This window comes from Gossypium arboreum, chromosome 13, assembly GCF_025698485.1.
Source record: "Gossypium arboreum isolate Shixiya-1 chromosome 13, ASM2569848v2, whole genome shotgun sequence".
In the NCBI taxonomy this organism is placed as follows: Eukaryota; Viridiplantae; Streptophyta; class Magnoliopsida; order Malvales; family Malvaceae; genus Gossypium; species Gossypium arboreum.
The window spans coordinates 59,753,792-59,766,536 of record NC_069082.1 but is presented as its reverse complement, the minus strand read 5'-3'; the positions used below and the strand labels follow the sequence as shown (position 1 = coordinate 59,766,536).

Here is a 12,745-nt window from a genome sequence, read left to right as displayed (position 1 = left end):
TGGCCGGCCACTACATATAAAATGGGGAGTTTGACATGCAAATCCTCCTATTTTGCACTACTATTTATTAGGCCACTACATATTAGCCTATAGCATTTTCAAAAATTTTCACATAGGTCCTATTTCATAATTTCACTCACAAATGGTAGAATCAAAGCATGGGATTTTCACACATGCACTTTCACATGAAATAAACACATAATATAACATTTGATTATTTTTGGGACTCGGTTTTGTGATCCCGAAACCACTTTCCCACTAGGGCCAAATTAGGGCTGTCACAGAAAAGGATCTTAAGTTCGAATCCCATGATTTTCTAGGTACATTTATTTTATTCCCATGAGGTGAGAGAGGTAGAGTTGGATTAAAACTCTCCTGAGGTGGTTGTGGAATTGGTCAAGGGGAGAAAATCAAGGGATATGATAATGGTTGTTATGGACATGGAAGAGAATTAGGTAGATAAAATCAAGGAATTTCAAACTTGGAGAGTGTTGTAGCCGAATAAGAAAACTAATGTGTGCAAATTCGGTTAAGAGGTCCCTTTGTGTGCATTTTCGGTAATTGGAGAGTTTTGGGAGTTGTTCTCTTTGTGCAATTTCAGTTTTGGGGCATTTAGTGCCGAATTGGTACCTTTTTTTTCTCCTTTTGCAAGTAGCCGAATTCAACTGTGACCATTTAGGCAGCTTTGTGTGACTCTTTACTTCTCCATTACGTTTCAAGTGCATTCGCTTGAACGATTTCTTCTCCCTCTCGCTCTTCGTATTATCTTCCTTGGTATGTTGTTCCTTAATTAGCCGAACTTTTATTTCTCTTTTCTCACAAGCAAGTTGACTACATTCCTCAATTACCTTTCTTTTCCTCTCAAAATCCCTTTTGGTTCTTGGCCGAATATAGTTTTCCTCTACCGCTATATTTCGTTTCCTTGGGTTTTCTCCTAACCAATTGATTCACTTTCATTTTCTTAACCTTCTATCGGTTTTCTTGCTTTGGGGTGTTGGCCATTTTCTTTTATGTCTACTATTATTGTTGTGGTTACGGTCTTGCAAGGTTCTGACAAATCAATAGAGTTCCCAGTGGAGTGAAGAAGCGCTGGTGTTTGGTTAGCAATCAAACCTCTCTCCCACTAAGGTAAATGCGATGCCATATTTTACCTTGGGGCTTGGGCCGAATGTGATCTGTTTCTCCTTAAGTGATAGTAAGTAGGTGTTGACCCTTGTTTCCAAGAGATTAATTAAATACCATGAATGATGTAGGTTGTTGCTCGAAGGATTTTCGTAAAGTTTCGCAATCAGGTACGTATTCACTCCCCTCTTTGTTGGAAATCGAGAAAAGCTGTAAAGCTGAAACTTCATTTGAGGCTTCACGAGCGTGCGATCACTCATGTGGAAAACCGAGCCCACAGATCAAGGGCGATAGACTGTTGAGGCACCACGAGCATTCTCGTGTACTGGGGCTGTTTTGGGCCTCAATGGGCCAAAATAGGCTATGTGGGCCCAATGGGCTTGTGGGCCCCACACAAATAAATTTTGCTGTAAGTGACAAAGTATGAACTGGGATATGGTGTTCGCATAGCTGTGACTGAAATTAGGCTAGATGGGCCACACGAGCATGTGGGCCCACTTGGGCCGAGTAATGGGCCTTGGGCCTATTTACACCATTTTGACCATCTAGGTTACCTGAGTCACTCGAGGCGATGGCAGACCATCTATGAGGTCGTAATCTGTACTGAGACCCCAAAATTAGTATAATAACCAAAATACCTCTAAAGGGTAAAGTGACTGTTTTGCCCTTCGAGGGTAGATGACTGATTTGTCTGAGATCTATATGACTGATTTTGTACATGACAATCTGTATACGTGGCATATTGCTTGGGATTGGGATATTGTTATGGAGGAAGAAACTGTATTGGTGGCTGTGCCACATATTCTGATACTAGCAGCTTTGCTGCGACTAGTTAGTGCCGCAACCGGTGCTAACATTGTAAATGTAAGGATGGCGTGGGTGATTTATTCCCCACAGGTAGTGCAGGGTTGGATGGAGGCAAGTGTCAGGTTGGATGAGTTATCATGCATTATTCCTATGGGTTTGGAAATTGAAATGGGCTAGGACCAATTGATATTGATTCTGAGATGGGCTAGGCCCAATTGATACTGTGATGGGTTAAGACCCAAAAGCTAATGAATCGGGCTTTGGCCCACATATTTTCAGAATTGGACTATTTTGTTACTGAATAGGGCTTAAGGCCAGATTGGTTCTAAATTCTATTTTTGACTAACTGTTTGGATGCTAGGGGATTACACACTAAGTTTTCGTAAACTCACCCCGTTTTCAACTGTGCAGGTAATCCCCATCATTAGGAGGATCAGTGCTGCGAGAGACTCGGAGATGGACACACGACTACTTTTGTTATCTGCTACATTTATTTGCTTTTCAGTACTTTAATTTTGGTTTGGTTTGTGAGAAATCGTAATTTATACAAATTTTTATCCCATGCTTAGTACATTTATGGATGGTTTTTCCTTAGATTTGGTGAATTTGATGCCCCTAATTCTTTAATCTCATGTTTTATACTTAGGTGAGCATAGGAGAGTAAAAAGAGTGAGAAATGGGCCAAAAAAGGAGAAAATGGACTCACATGGGAAATCAACACGACCTGGACTTCCTCACACGGGCATGTCACACGGCCGTGTCCATTTGGCAGGATCGAAGCAGGACTTACACGGGAAGACTACACGCCTGTGCCTATTCAACAGCCTTGACCACGGGCTGGAGTAATCGCACACGGGCATGGCACACAGGTGTATCCCTACCGAGCCCACATATAGTCCTATTCGGAAAAGGCCAATTTTGAAGGCTCTTAGGCATTTTAATGTCTATTTAAGCATCTGAGGAGGTACTTAGAACGGGGGACGCGGAGTATGAAGCAAGGAATTACTCAAGGGAAGTTGATTGGTTCATCTCAGAAGCTGGATTCATCGTCAAGACTGGAGATCTCCCTTCAATTTCCATTCAGAGGTTTTGGGTTTTCTTTATGTTTTGTATTCATTATTCTTCTGATATGTTTTCTTTTATAATTATAAACTAAACTCCTTAAATACCAAAAGGGAATAAAACCTAAGATAGATCTTGTTATTATTATCTAAATTGTATGATAAATATTTGACTTGTTCTTAATTATGTATTCTTAATTCTTGTTTAATATTCCAGGATATTGATTCAAGTTAATTCTCTTATTCAGGGGAGGAAAAGACCCTGTCTAAGAGTAAATTTGTCATAATTAAGTGGAGTTGATTGCACGCCTAGAGATAGGGTGATAAGATTTTGCCGGATTAGGGTGAAACCTAATAAGGGGATCCATAGATCAAGTTAATGCAACACTAGGGCATTAATTAGAAAGAGATTTCAATTAATCAACCTAGGGTTAGACATTATTAGTCTCGAGAGAGATAATAATATAGCTTAGGGATTTCTATGGATCAAGTCAAATGAATAAATCGTCTGATTTAGAGTCAAATAACAAGTGAAGTCTAGGTGGATTTTTCCTTGGGTATTGTCTTAATCAGTCTAATTTTCCCAAAAGCTTTTTCCTAATTTCTCTTTGTGCACTCTTAGTTTAGTTAATTAGTTTAGATAAATAAATCCCTTAATTCTTAGGCTAGATAATAAAAAGAAAGTAATTACTAGTACTCTTGGTTCCTTTGGGTTCGACAATCCGGTCTTGCTAAAGCTATACTACTGTTCGATAGGTACACTTGCCTTCATCGTGATAATAGTTAGTTTCAAGAACGATTAATTATAAATTTTTAAAACTTAGTTTCAAGAACGATTAATTATAAATTTTTAAAACCTGTCGCGAATATCACGTATCAAGTTATTGGTGCCGTTGCCAGGAAACTAGGATATTAAGAACACTCGATTTTTATTACTTTAGCTATTCTACTTTTATTGGAATTTAAATTTTTATTTTCTTTTCTAATTATTCATTTATTTTCTTCTGACAGTTTTTTTTTCTATGTTCTTTGTTTCTTGCTACTCCATAAGATAAGTGAACCAGCAAAGAAGACACAAAAACCTGAAATTGATCTCCTTGAATCAGGATCCCCGCCCCAGTTAGCATCTGAGTAACCAGAAGAAACCCGTCAGGACCACTACTTTTTGATGGTGAGATCGACCACACAGTTTGTAGAAACCGAAGAGAAATAAGGAGAAACCTAAGATACACAGAGGAAGAGCAAAAAGATAATATTCACGCCATAACCGAGGAAATGGCCGACAACCAGGAAAATTCACTACCTCCTGTGATTGCTGCTAATCAGAATCCTGCTCCGCGCACTGTGTATGATTATGCTAAACCTTCTTTAACAGGAACTGAATCGAGCATAGTTTGGCTTGCTGTTGCTGCAAATGCTTTTGAACTAAAACCTAACACAATTCAAATGATACAACAATTTGTTCAGTTTGATGGTTTGTAGGACGAAGATCCCAACGCTCACTTGGCAATCTTTTTGGAACTATGTGATACATTTAAAATTAACGGCGTTTCTGATGACGCCATTCGCCTTTGGTTATTCCCTTTTTCATTGAGGAATAAGGCTAAACAATGGTTGAACTCGTTACCACGAGGGTCAATCACTACTTGGGAACAAATGATCAAAAAGTTTTTATTAAAATATTTTTCGCCTGTTAAAACAACCAAATTACGTAATGATATCTCCTCTTTTGTGCAGATGGATTGACAAACAATCTACGACACATGGGAGCGATACAAGGATCTTTTGAGAAGGTGCCCTCACCATGGGTTACCACTCTGGATACAGGTTCAAACGTTTCACAATGGCTTGAAATCCTTCGACTCGACAAATGATCGACACAGCTGCTGGTGGAACTATCAATAATAAGACACCTAAAGATGCTTATGAATTTATAGAAGAGATGTCATTGAATAATTATCAGTGGCAAGTCATGAGGACAAAGCCAACGAAAATAGCTGGTGTTTTTAACGTCTATTCGGTTACCATGCTCTCTAATCAAGTAGAACTTTTTAATAAAAAATTGACAGTTTTCTTGGTTCTTCACAGGTTCACCTAGTAATGTAGTGCGAAGCAAGTGGAGGTGGATCAAGCAATTCAGAATACCTACCCTATGGCCACAACATGTAGAACGAGCAATTAAATTACATGGGTAATAATCCTCGATCTCAAAATAATTCTTATAGTAATACTTACAATGCAGGTTGGAGGAACCACCCAAATTTCTCATGAGGAGGCCAAGGGAATCAGAGACCACCACCTCCCGGCTACCAAAAACCACCTACCAACAAGAGAAAAAGTCAAACTTGAGGAGATGCTAACAAAATTCATCTCGGTGTCAGAAACTCATTTTTAGAATACCGAGATAGCACTTAAGAATTAACAAGTATTGATCCAAGGGCTCGAAACTCGGATAGGACAGCTTGCCAAACTAATTTCTGAAAGACCACTAGGAAGTCTACCTAGTAACACTGAACCCAACCCAAAAGAGCACGTGAAAGAAGTTACACTAAGGAGTGGGAGAGTGTTAGCTGAATCTGAAAAGAAGCCACCACGTTGATAGAAAGGAGGTCAAACTCAAAAACAATGACAATCTAATGCCAAAAGAATATAAACCACCAATTCCATACCTAACAAAGTTGAAGAAAGACCATATGGATGCACAATTTGGTAATTTTTTTAACTTTTTAAGCAACTACATATTAACTTACCTTTTGTTGAAGCTATATCGCAGATGCCTACATATGCAAAATTTTTGAAGGAGCTTCTCACAAACAAAAGGAAATTTGAAGACTTATTACAGTAGAACTTAATGAGGAGTGCTCAGCCATACCTCAAAATAAACTGCCAACCAAACTGAAAGATCCAATAAGTTTTACTATTCCCTACTTAATTGGTAGTTTGAATGTTGATAAAGCAGTAGCTGATTTAGGCTCCAACATTAATTTGATGCCATATAAAATGTTTAAACAACTTGGTCTTAGGGAACCTAAACCCACTAGGATGAGTATTCAATTAGCTGATAGATCTACTAAATATCCTAGAGGAATTATAGAGGACGTACTCGTAAAAGTAGATAAATTTATATTCCCTGTTGATTTCATTGTGCTTGACATGGATGAAGATGTTGAGGTGCCTTTAATCTTAGGTCAGCCATTCTTAGCCACTGCTAGAGCTGTAATTGATGTGGGTAATGGTAAATTGGTACTTATAGTAGGTGACGAAGAGATTATTTTTAAAATTTATGATGCCATGAGATTTTCTAGGGAACATGATAACTCATGTTATTTTATCGACTATATTGATCATGCTACTCAAGATTCTTTTCAGGAAATCGTACACAAGGACACGATGGAACTGTGTCTCGCCCAAGGAGAGGGGGTGGATGATGATTCTGAGATAGGAACCGAACTAAACTCCAATGAAACCTCCCCAAAGCTAGTAGAATATGAGGGAATCAAGGTAAAAGATGAACTTAAGCAAAAACCCTCTATTGAAGAACCTCCCAAACTGGAACTTAAACAATTGCCGAAGCACTTGGAATATTCATTCCTTGGAAATAATTTTACATTACAGGTAATTATTGCATCTAACTTGCAACCCAAGGAGAAAGAGGAATTACTCCAAGTATTAAGAGAGCATAAAAGGGATCATCCCTTCTTTTTGCACCCACAAAATTTTAATGGAAGATGAATATAAACCATGCGTGCAAGCCTAAAGACGACTGAACCCCAACATGAAGGAAGTTGTTAAAGATGAGGTAATTAAACTCCTAGATACTAGAATTATTTATCCTATTTCTGACAGTTCTTAGGTGAGTCCAGTGCATGTTATTCCTAAGAAAGAAGGCATGACTGTTGTAGCCAATGAGAAGAATGAATTAATCCCAACAAGGACAATCACAGGTTGGAGAGTGTGCATTGATTATAGGAAGCTAAATGATGCCACGAGAAAAGAGCACGTCCCTCCTCCATTCATTGACCAAATGTTGGAATGATTGTCAGGACACATGTACTATTGCTTTTTAGACAGACTCTCTGGCTATTTTCAAATTGCAATAACTCTTGAAGATCAAGAAAAGATGACATTTATATCTCCATATACGTTTGCTTATCATAGAATGCCTTTTGGATTATGTAATGCTCTTGCTACTTTTTAGCACTGCATGATGGCCATTTTTGACGAACACGTAGAAGATTTCATAGAGGTATTTATGGATGATTTCTCGATTTTCGGTAACTCTTTCCATCTTTGCCTCAAAAATTTAAAATGAGTGTTAAAAAGATGTGAGGAAACACACCTTGTGCTTAACTGGGAAAAATGTCACTTTATGGTTCAAGAAGGTATTGTGTTAGGACATAAAATTTCTAGTAGAGGGGTTGAGGTTGATAAATCTAAAATTGAAACCATTGAAAAACTACCTCCCCCTAATTCGGTTAAGGCTATTAGAAGCTTCTTAGGATATGCTGGGTTTTATAGAAGATTTATGAAAGACTTTTCTAAAATAGCTAAGCCGTTGACTAAATTACTAGAAAAAGATGTGCCTTTTAATTTTGATCAGGAGTGTTTAGAAGCATTTAATACTTTAAAGGATAAACTGACTCAAGCTCTAATTATAACTGCACCTGATTGGAATTCACCTTTTGAACTAATGTGTGATGCGAGTGATTTTACAGTAGATGCGGTTTTGAGACAGCGAAGAGATAAACATTTTCAACCTATCCATTACGCTAGCAGAACTTTGACAGCCGCACAAGAAAACTACACCACCACAGAGAAAGAGCTGCTAGCTGTGGTTTTTGCATTCGATAAATTTAGGCCATATTTAATATTGTCTAAAGTTGTCGTTTATATTGACCATTTTGCTCTTTGCCACCTTTTGACTAAAACTAATGCAAAACCTCGACTCATTCGATGGATCTTATTATTGTAGGAATTTGACTTGGAGATTAAGGATAAGAACGGAGCTAAAAATCTTGCAGCTAACCATCTCTCCAGGCTTGAAAACTCAAGTACCAAAGAGCCAGATGACATTGAAATAAATGATTCATTCCCTGAAAAACAATTTTTCACTATATTTGATTCTGAGGTACCTTGGTTTGCAGATATTGAAAATTTTTTAGCCGCTAACATTATCCTAAAAGGGTTGACACATCAACAAAAGAAGCAATTCTTCACTGATGTGAAAAACTACTTCTGGGGAGACCCTTTTCTTTTCTTTAAATGTGCAGATAAAATCATTAGGAGATGCGTTACAAGGACAGAAGCATTGAAAATCTTGGAACATTACCACTCAAGACCGACTGGAGGGCATTACGGTGGAAATAAGACTGCACATAAAGTCCTCGAATCAGGTTTTTATTGGCCCGCTCTATTCAAAAACGCCAACAGGTATGTTACTTCTTGTGACAAATGTCAAAGGATAGGTAATATATCCAATCGTGATGAAATGGCTCAGACATATATGCTCTCATGTGAAATGTTTGACGTTTGGGGTATCGACTTTATGGGTCCATTCCCTAGTTCATTCGGGAATAAATACATCTTAGTAGCTGTTGATTATATGTCCAAATGGGTTGAAGCCCAAGCTTTACCTACTAATGATGTTAGAGTAGTAGTACGATTCCTTAAGGAACTTTTCTCTTGATTTGGTACACCTAGAGCAATTATCAGTGATAGCGGTACTCATTTTTGTAACGCCCAATTTGACAAGACCCTTAAGAAATATGGAGTTCATCATAGAATAGCTACCCTTTTTCACCGTCAAACTAGTGGCCAAGTCAAAGTAGTGAACCGATAGCTTAAACGTATCCTAGAAAAGACAGTAGAATTAAATAGGAAGGATTGGGCGATGAAAGTAGATGATGCTTTATGGGCTTATAGAACTTCTTTTAAGACTCCCATAGGAACATCACCTTACAGACTCATTTATGGGAAAAGTTGTCATCTACCGTTTGAGTTAGAACACAAGGCATTCTGGGCTATAAAATTTCCAAACCTTGACCCCAAACTTGCAGGTGAAAATAGGTTGATGTAGTTGAATGAGCTAGATGAATGGCGAGCCAATGCATATGAAAATTCACGCCTATATAAGGAAGCAACGAAGGCAATTTGAAGTTGGAGATCTTGTCCTGTTATATAACTCGAGGCTCAAATTGTTTCCTAGAAAGCTTAAATCATGATGGTTAGGTTCTTTCGTAGTTCAAACTATGTTTCCATATGGCACAGTACAGGTAAGTCATCCATCACAAGGCACTTTTAAGGTAAATGGACATCGTCTCAAAATTTATAATGCAGAGAATTTCAAAGACGATAAAGAGGAGCTACGGCTCCATGAAGTTACCTAAATATACCCACAAGGTAGAGTCAAGCTTAGACTATAAACAAGCGCTTCTCGGGAGACACTCCGAGCACTAACGGTGTTAACTTCTTTAAATTTTAGTCTTTAACATTTAATTCACTAACTGAGTCACTGAACACAGGATTTCCAGAACCACACGACCAGGCACACGGGCGTGCCATAGGCCGTGCACATACCACAGGAGCCAACACAGCCGTGCGATACGGCCATGTGAAAATAGAGCAAAAATGTTTCCCCAACACGGGATCCGATGAGTTGCCACAGCCGTGTGACATGGCCGTGGGCAATCCTGCCAAAAGAACGCGGGCGTGCGCCTGCATACACAGGCGTGGGAGAAGCGAACGAAGATTAACATGGCCGTGCAACATGGTCGTGTACACCAATGCGCCCAATTTCAAAAGCCACGAAACGTATGGGTTGAAATAGGGCACACGGACGTGCCCCACGACTAAACCTTAGCTCTGATACCACTAAAATGTTACGCCCTTTACCCGTGTTCTATGTCGAAACAGGGTACGAGACATTACCAGAACATAACACATGCAGTCGTACAAAACCATGATGCAGATTTTTTTTTATATATCCAAGTTAAAACAATTCAAATTTCATACTTAATCATGCATCCTCATACCTTATAGCTTGAACGGTATTAATTATTATCAATGGTCATATACAAAATGAGCTATCAAATATTGAAGGCTAACATTTTCGGCCAAATTAATTATGACATAAAACAAAATAACTAAGTCCTCTATACATGCCATAATTCTGTGTGCGAGGTGAGGCTCGAACCCCAGCCCCCGTCTGCCCTTGCTCATTCGCCCGTACTGTTGGCCATTGCACCATGCTTCCTTGTTTACTAATATAGGGTCACAATTAATTATAAACCTTACCTGCTAAAGCTCCGGTCCACTTAAAAAGAATAAAGGAGAAATTTTCCTTTGCAAGGACTCGAACCCGCACCCTCTCCACGTGCCCAGCACGCTACTGCCACTGCGCCACGGGCGCTCCTTGTGCTGGGTTATGCTCGTAACTCCTCTTAACCCCTATCCTAACAGCAACCTGAACACTAAAAAAAAAACAACCTTTTTGCGCGCGCCGTGCCTTGAACCCAAGCACCTTCCACGCCACTCCTAGCATGCTTAGCCACTGGGCCAGGTGCTTGCTTGTGTTAAAACTTAGCCCAATTTATTAATAAGGCCTACTGCCCAGATTCCCTTAAGAGGAAAATTTAAGAATTTTGCTAAAGCTATGGGCCGAGCCCTAGACTTTTTCCCACACCATAAACCCTTCGTAATTTATTTAATTACTAACTAAACATACTTAATAATAATAATAATAATAATTAAATCATCCCATTTATTCGGGCCGTCTTCTACCCAAACTCGGACTCCAGACCCAATATTTCTAGGCCCAAATTTTGGGGCATTACATGTATAATGATCTGAAACAACTTTACTAGTTGCATGGTATGAAACGAGACATTTCTGACTTTGTTTTGAAATGTTTAGCCTGTCAGTAAGTAAAAGCCAAACATCAGGTACCTTCTAGATTGCTTTAGCCGATCATGATACCTGAGTGGAAATGGGACAGAGTCACAATGGATTTTGTATCTGGTTTACCATTGACACCGAGCAAGAAAGATGGAATTGGGGTTATTGTGGATAGACTGACTAAATCGGCTCATTTTATTCCGGTTCGCACAGATTACTTGCTTGATAAGCTAGCTGAATTGTATGTTTCTCAGATTGTGAGATTACATGGAGTACCAATTTCTATTATTTCGGATAGAGATCTGAGATTTACATCATGATTTTGGAAGGAACTGCAAGATGCTCTAGGAACAAAATTACATTTCAGCACTGCTTTCCTTCCGCAAACAGATGGTCAGTCTAAATGAATCATTCAGATACTTGAGGATATGTTGAGCTGTTGTATTCTCGAATTCAAAGGTACGTGGGAACGATACTTACCTCTGATTTAATTTGCATAAAATAATAACTTTCAATTGAGTATCAAAATGGCACCTTACGAGGCTTTGTACGAGCGTAAATGTCGTACACCATTATATTGGACTAAGCTTAGTGAAAAAAGACACACGGGGTCGATTTGATTAGAGAGACTGAACAGAAAGTTAAAGTAATTCGATAAAGTCTGAAAACAACGTCAGATCATCAGAAATCATATGTGGACTTGAAACGAGAAGATATAGAGTTTCAAATAAGGGGCAAAGTCTTTTTGAAAGTCTTTCCATGGAAGAAAATACTCAGATTTGGTCGTAAAGGAAAATTGAGTCTGAGATTTATTGGGCCGTATGAGATTATAGAGCGTATAGGGCCGATTGCTTATAGACTATTGTTGCCACCTGAATTAGAAAAGATCCATAATGTATTCCATGTTTCGATGCTTCGTAGATATCGATCTAATCCCTCACATGTGATTAATCCATCAGATATTGAGATTAATTCTGATATGACATATAAGGAAGAACCGATTTGTATTCTGGCTTGTGAAGTTAAAGAATTACGAAATAAGAAAATTCTGTTAGTAAAAGTACTATGGCATAGACACGGAGTTGGAGAGGTAATGTGGGAGCCAGAGGATACAGTGAAAGAATGTTATCCAAACCTATTCACCGATAAAATTTTTGGGGATGAAAATCCCTAAGGGGGGAGAGTTGTAACAGCCCGATTTAGACCCTATTCAGAACAGTGGTTTTAGGACCACAAATTTGAGTTAAAAAATATTTTAATATTATTTTTTGTGTTTATAATGTGTAAATTTATATGTGTAAAATTTCAGTGTTTTAATTTTGTCATTTGAGTGCCCGATTTAATAAAATAGCTTATCGCGTAAATTGAAAAATTTTTGGTTTAATTTGCAAGGGCCGAATTGTTGTCTTTATTGCATGAGACATTTAAGTTGCAATATTACCATAGTTAAAGGTGATGGACGGTTGTGACCATATTTTATAATGGTTTCATATTAATTAATAAAGTTTAAAAATGTAAAATGTTAAATAATATGTATTATAAAAAAACATAAAATTAAAAGCCATGCATTATGTTCATACTTTTGACTAAAATTTGAGAAAGAAAGAAAAGAAATAAGCTTTAGGGTATTCGGCCATTGTTGAAGCTTGATTAAGTATGTAACTAGCTTTGTTTTTGATATTTTTTTACGTTTTTGAGATCATTACAGTGTAATGTACAAAGCCCATGCTTGAATTTCTGATTTTGATGAATATTTTGAGTTATGGAATTGATGAATAATTGAGCTTTGTGATGTTAGATGATGAAATATAAAAGATATGTTTTGGATTAATATGTTGTATTGGAATTTTTTTATTATTTTG

General features: G+C 38.0%; 1 non-coding gene across 1 annotated transcript; it reads right to left on the bottom strand.

The window, feature by feature from the left end:
* Nucleotides 1-4,694: 4,694 nt before the first annotated feature.
* Nucleotides 4,695-4,801, bottom strand: LOC128287074 (small nucleolar RNA R71). The gene has a single exon (XR_008277774.1). It is a non-coding gene; the product is annotated as a small nucleolar RNA R71 (small nucleolar RNA).
* Nucleotides 4,802-12,745: the final 7,944 nt, after the last annotated feature.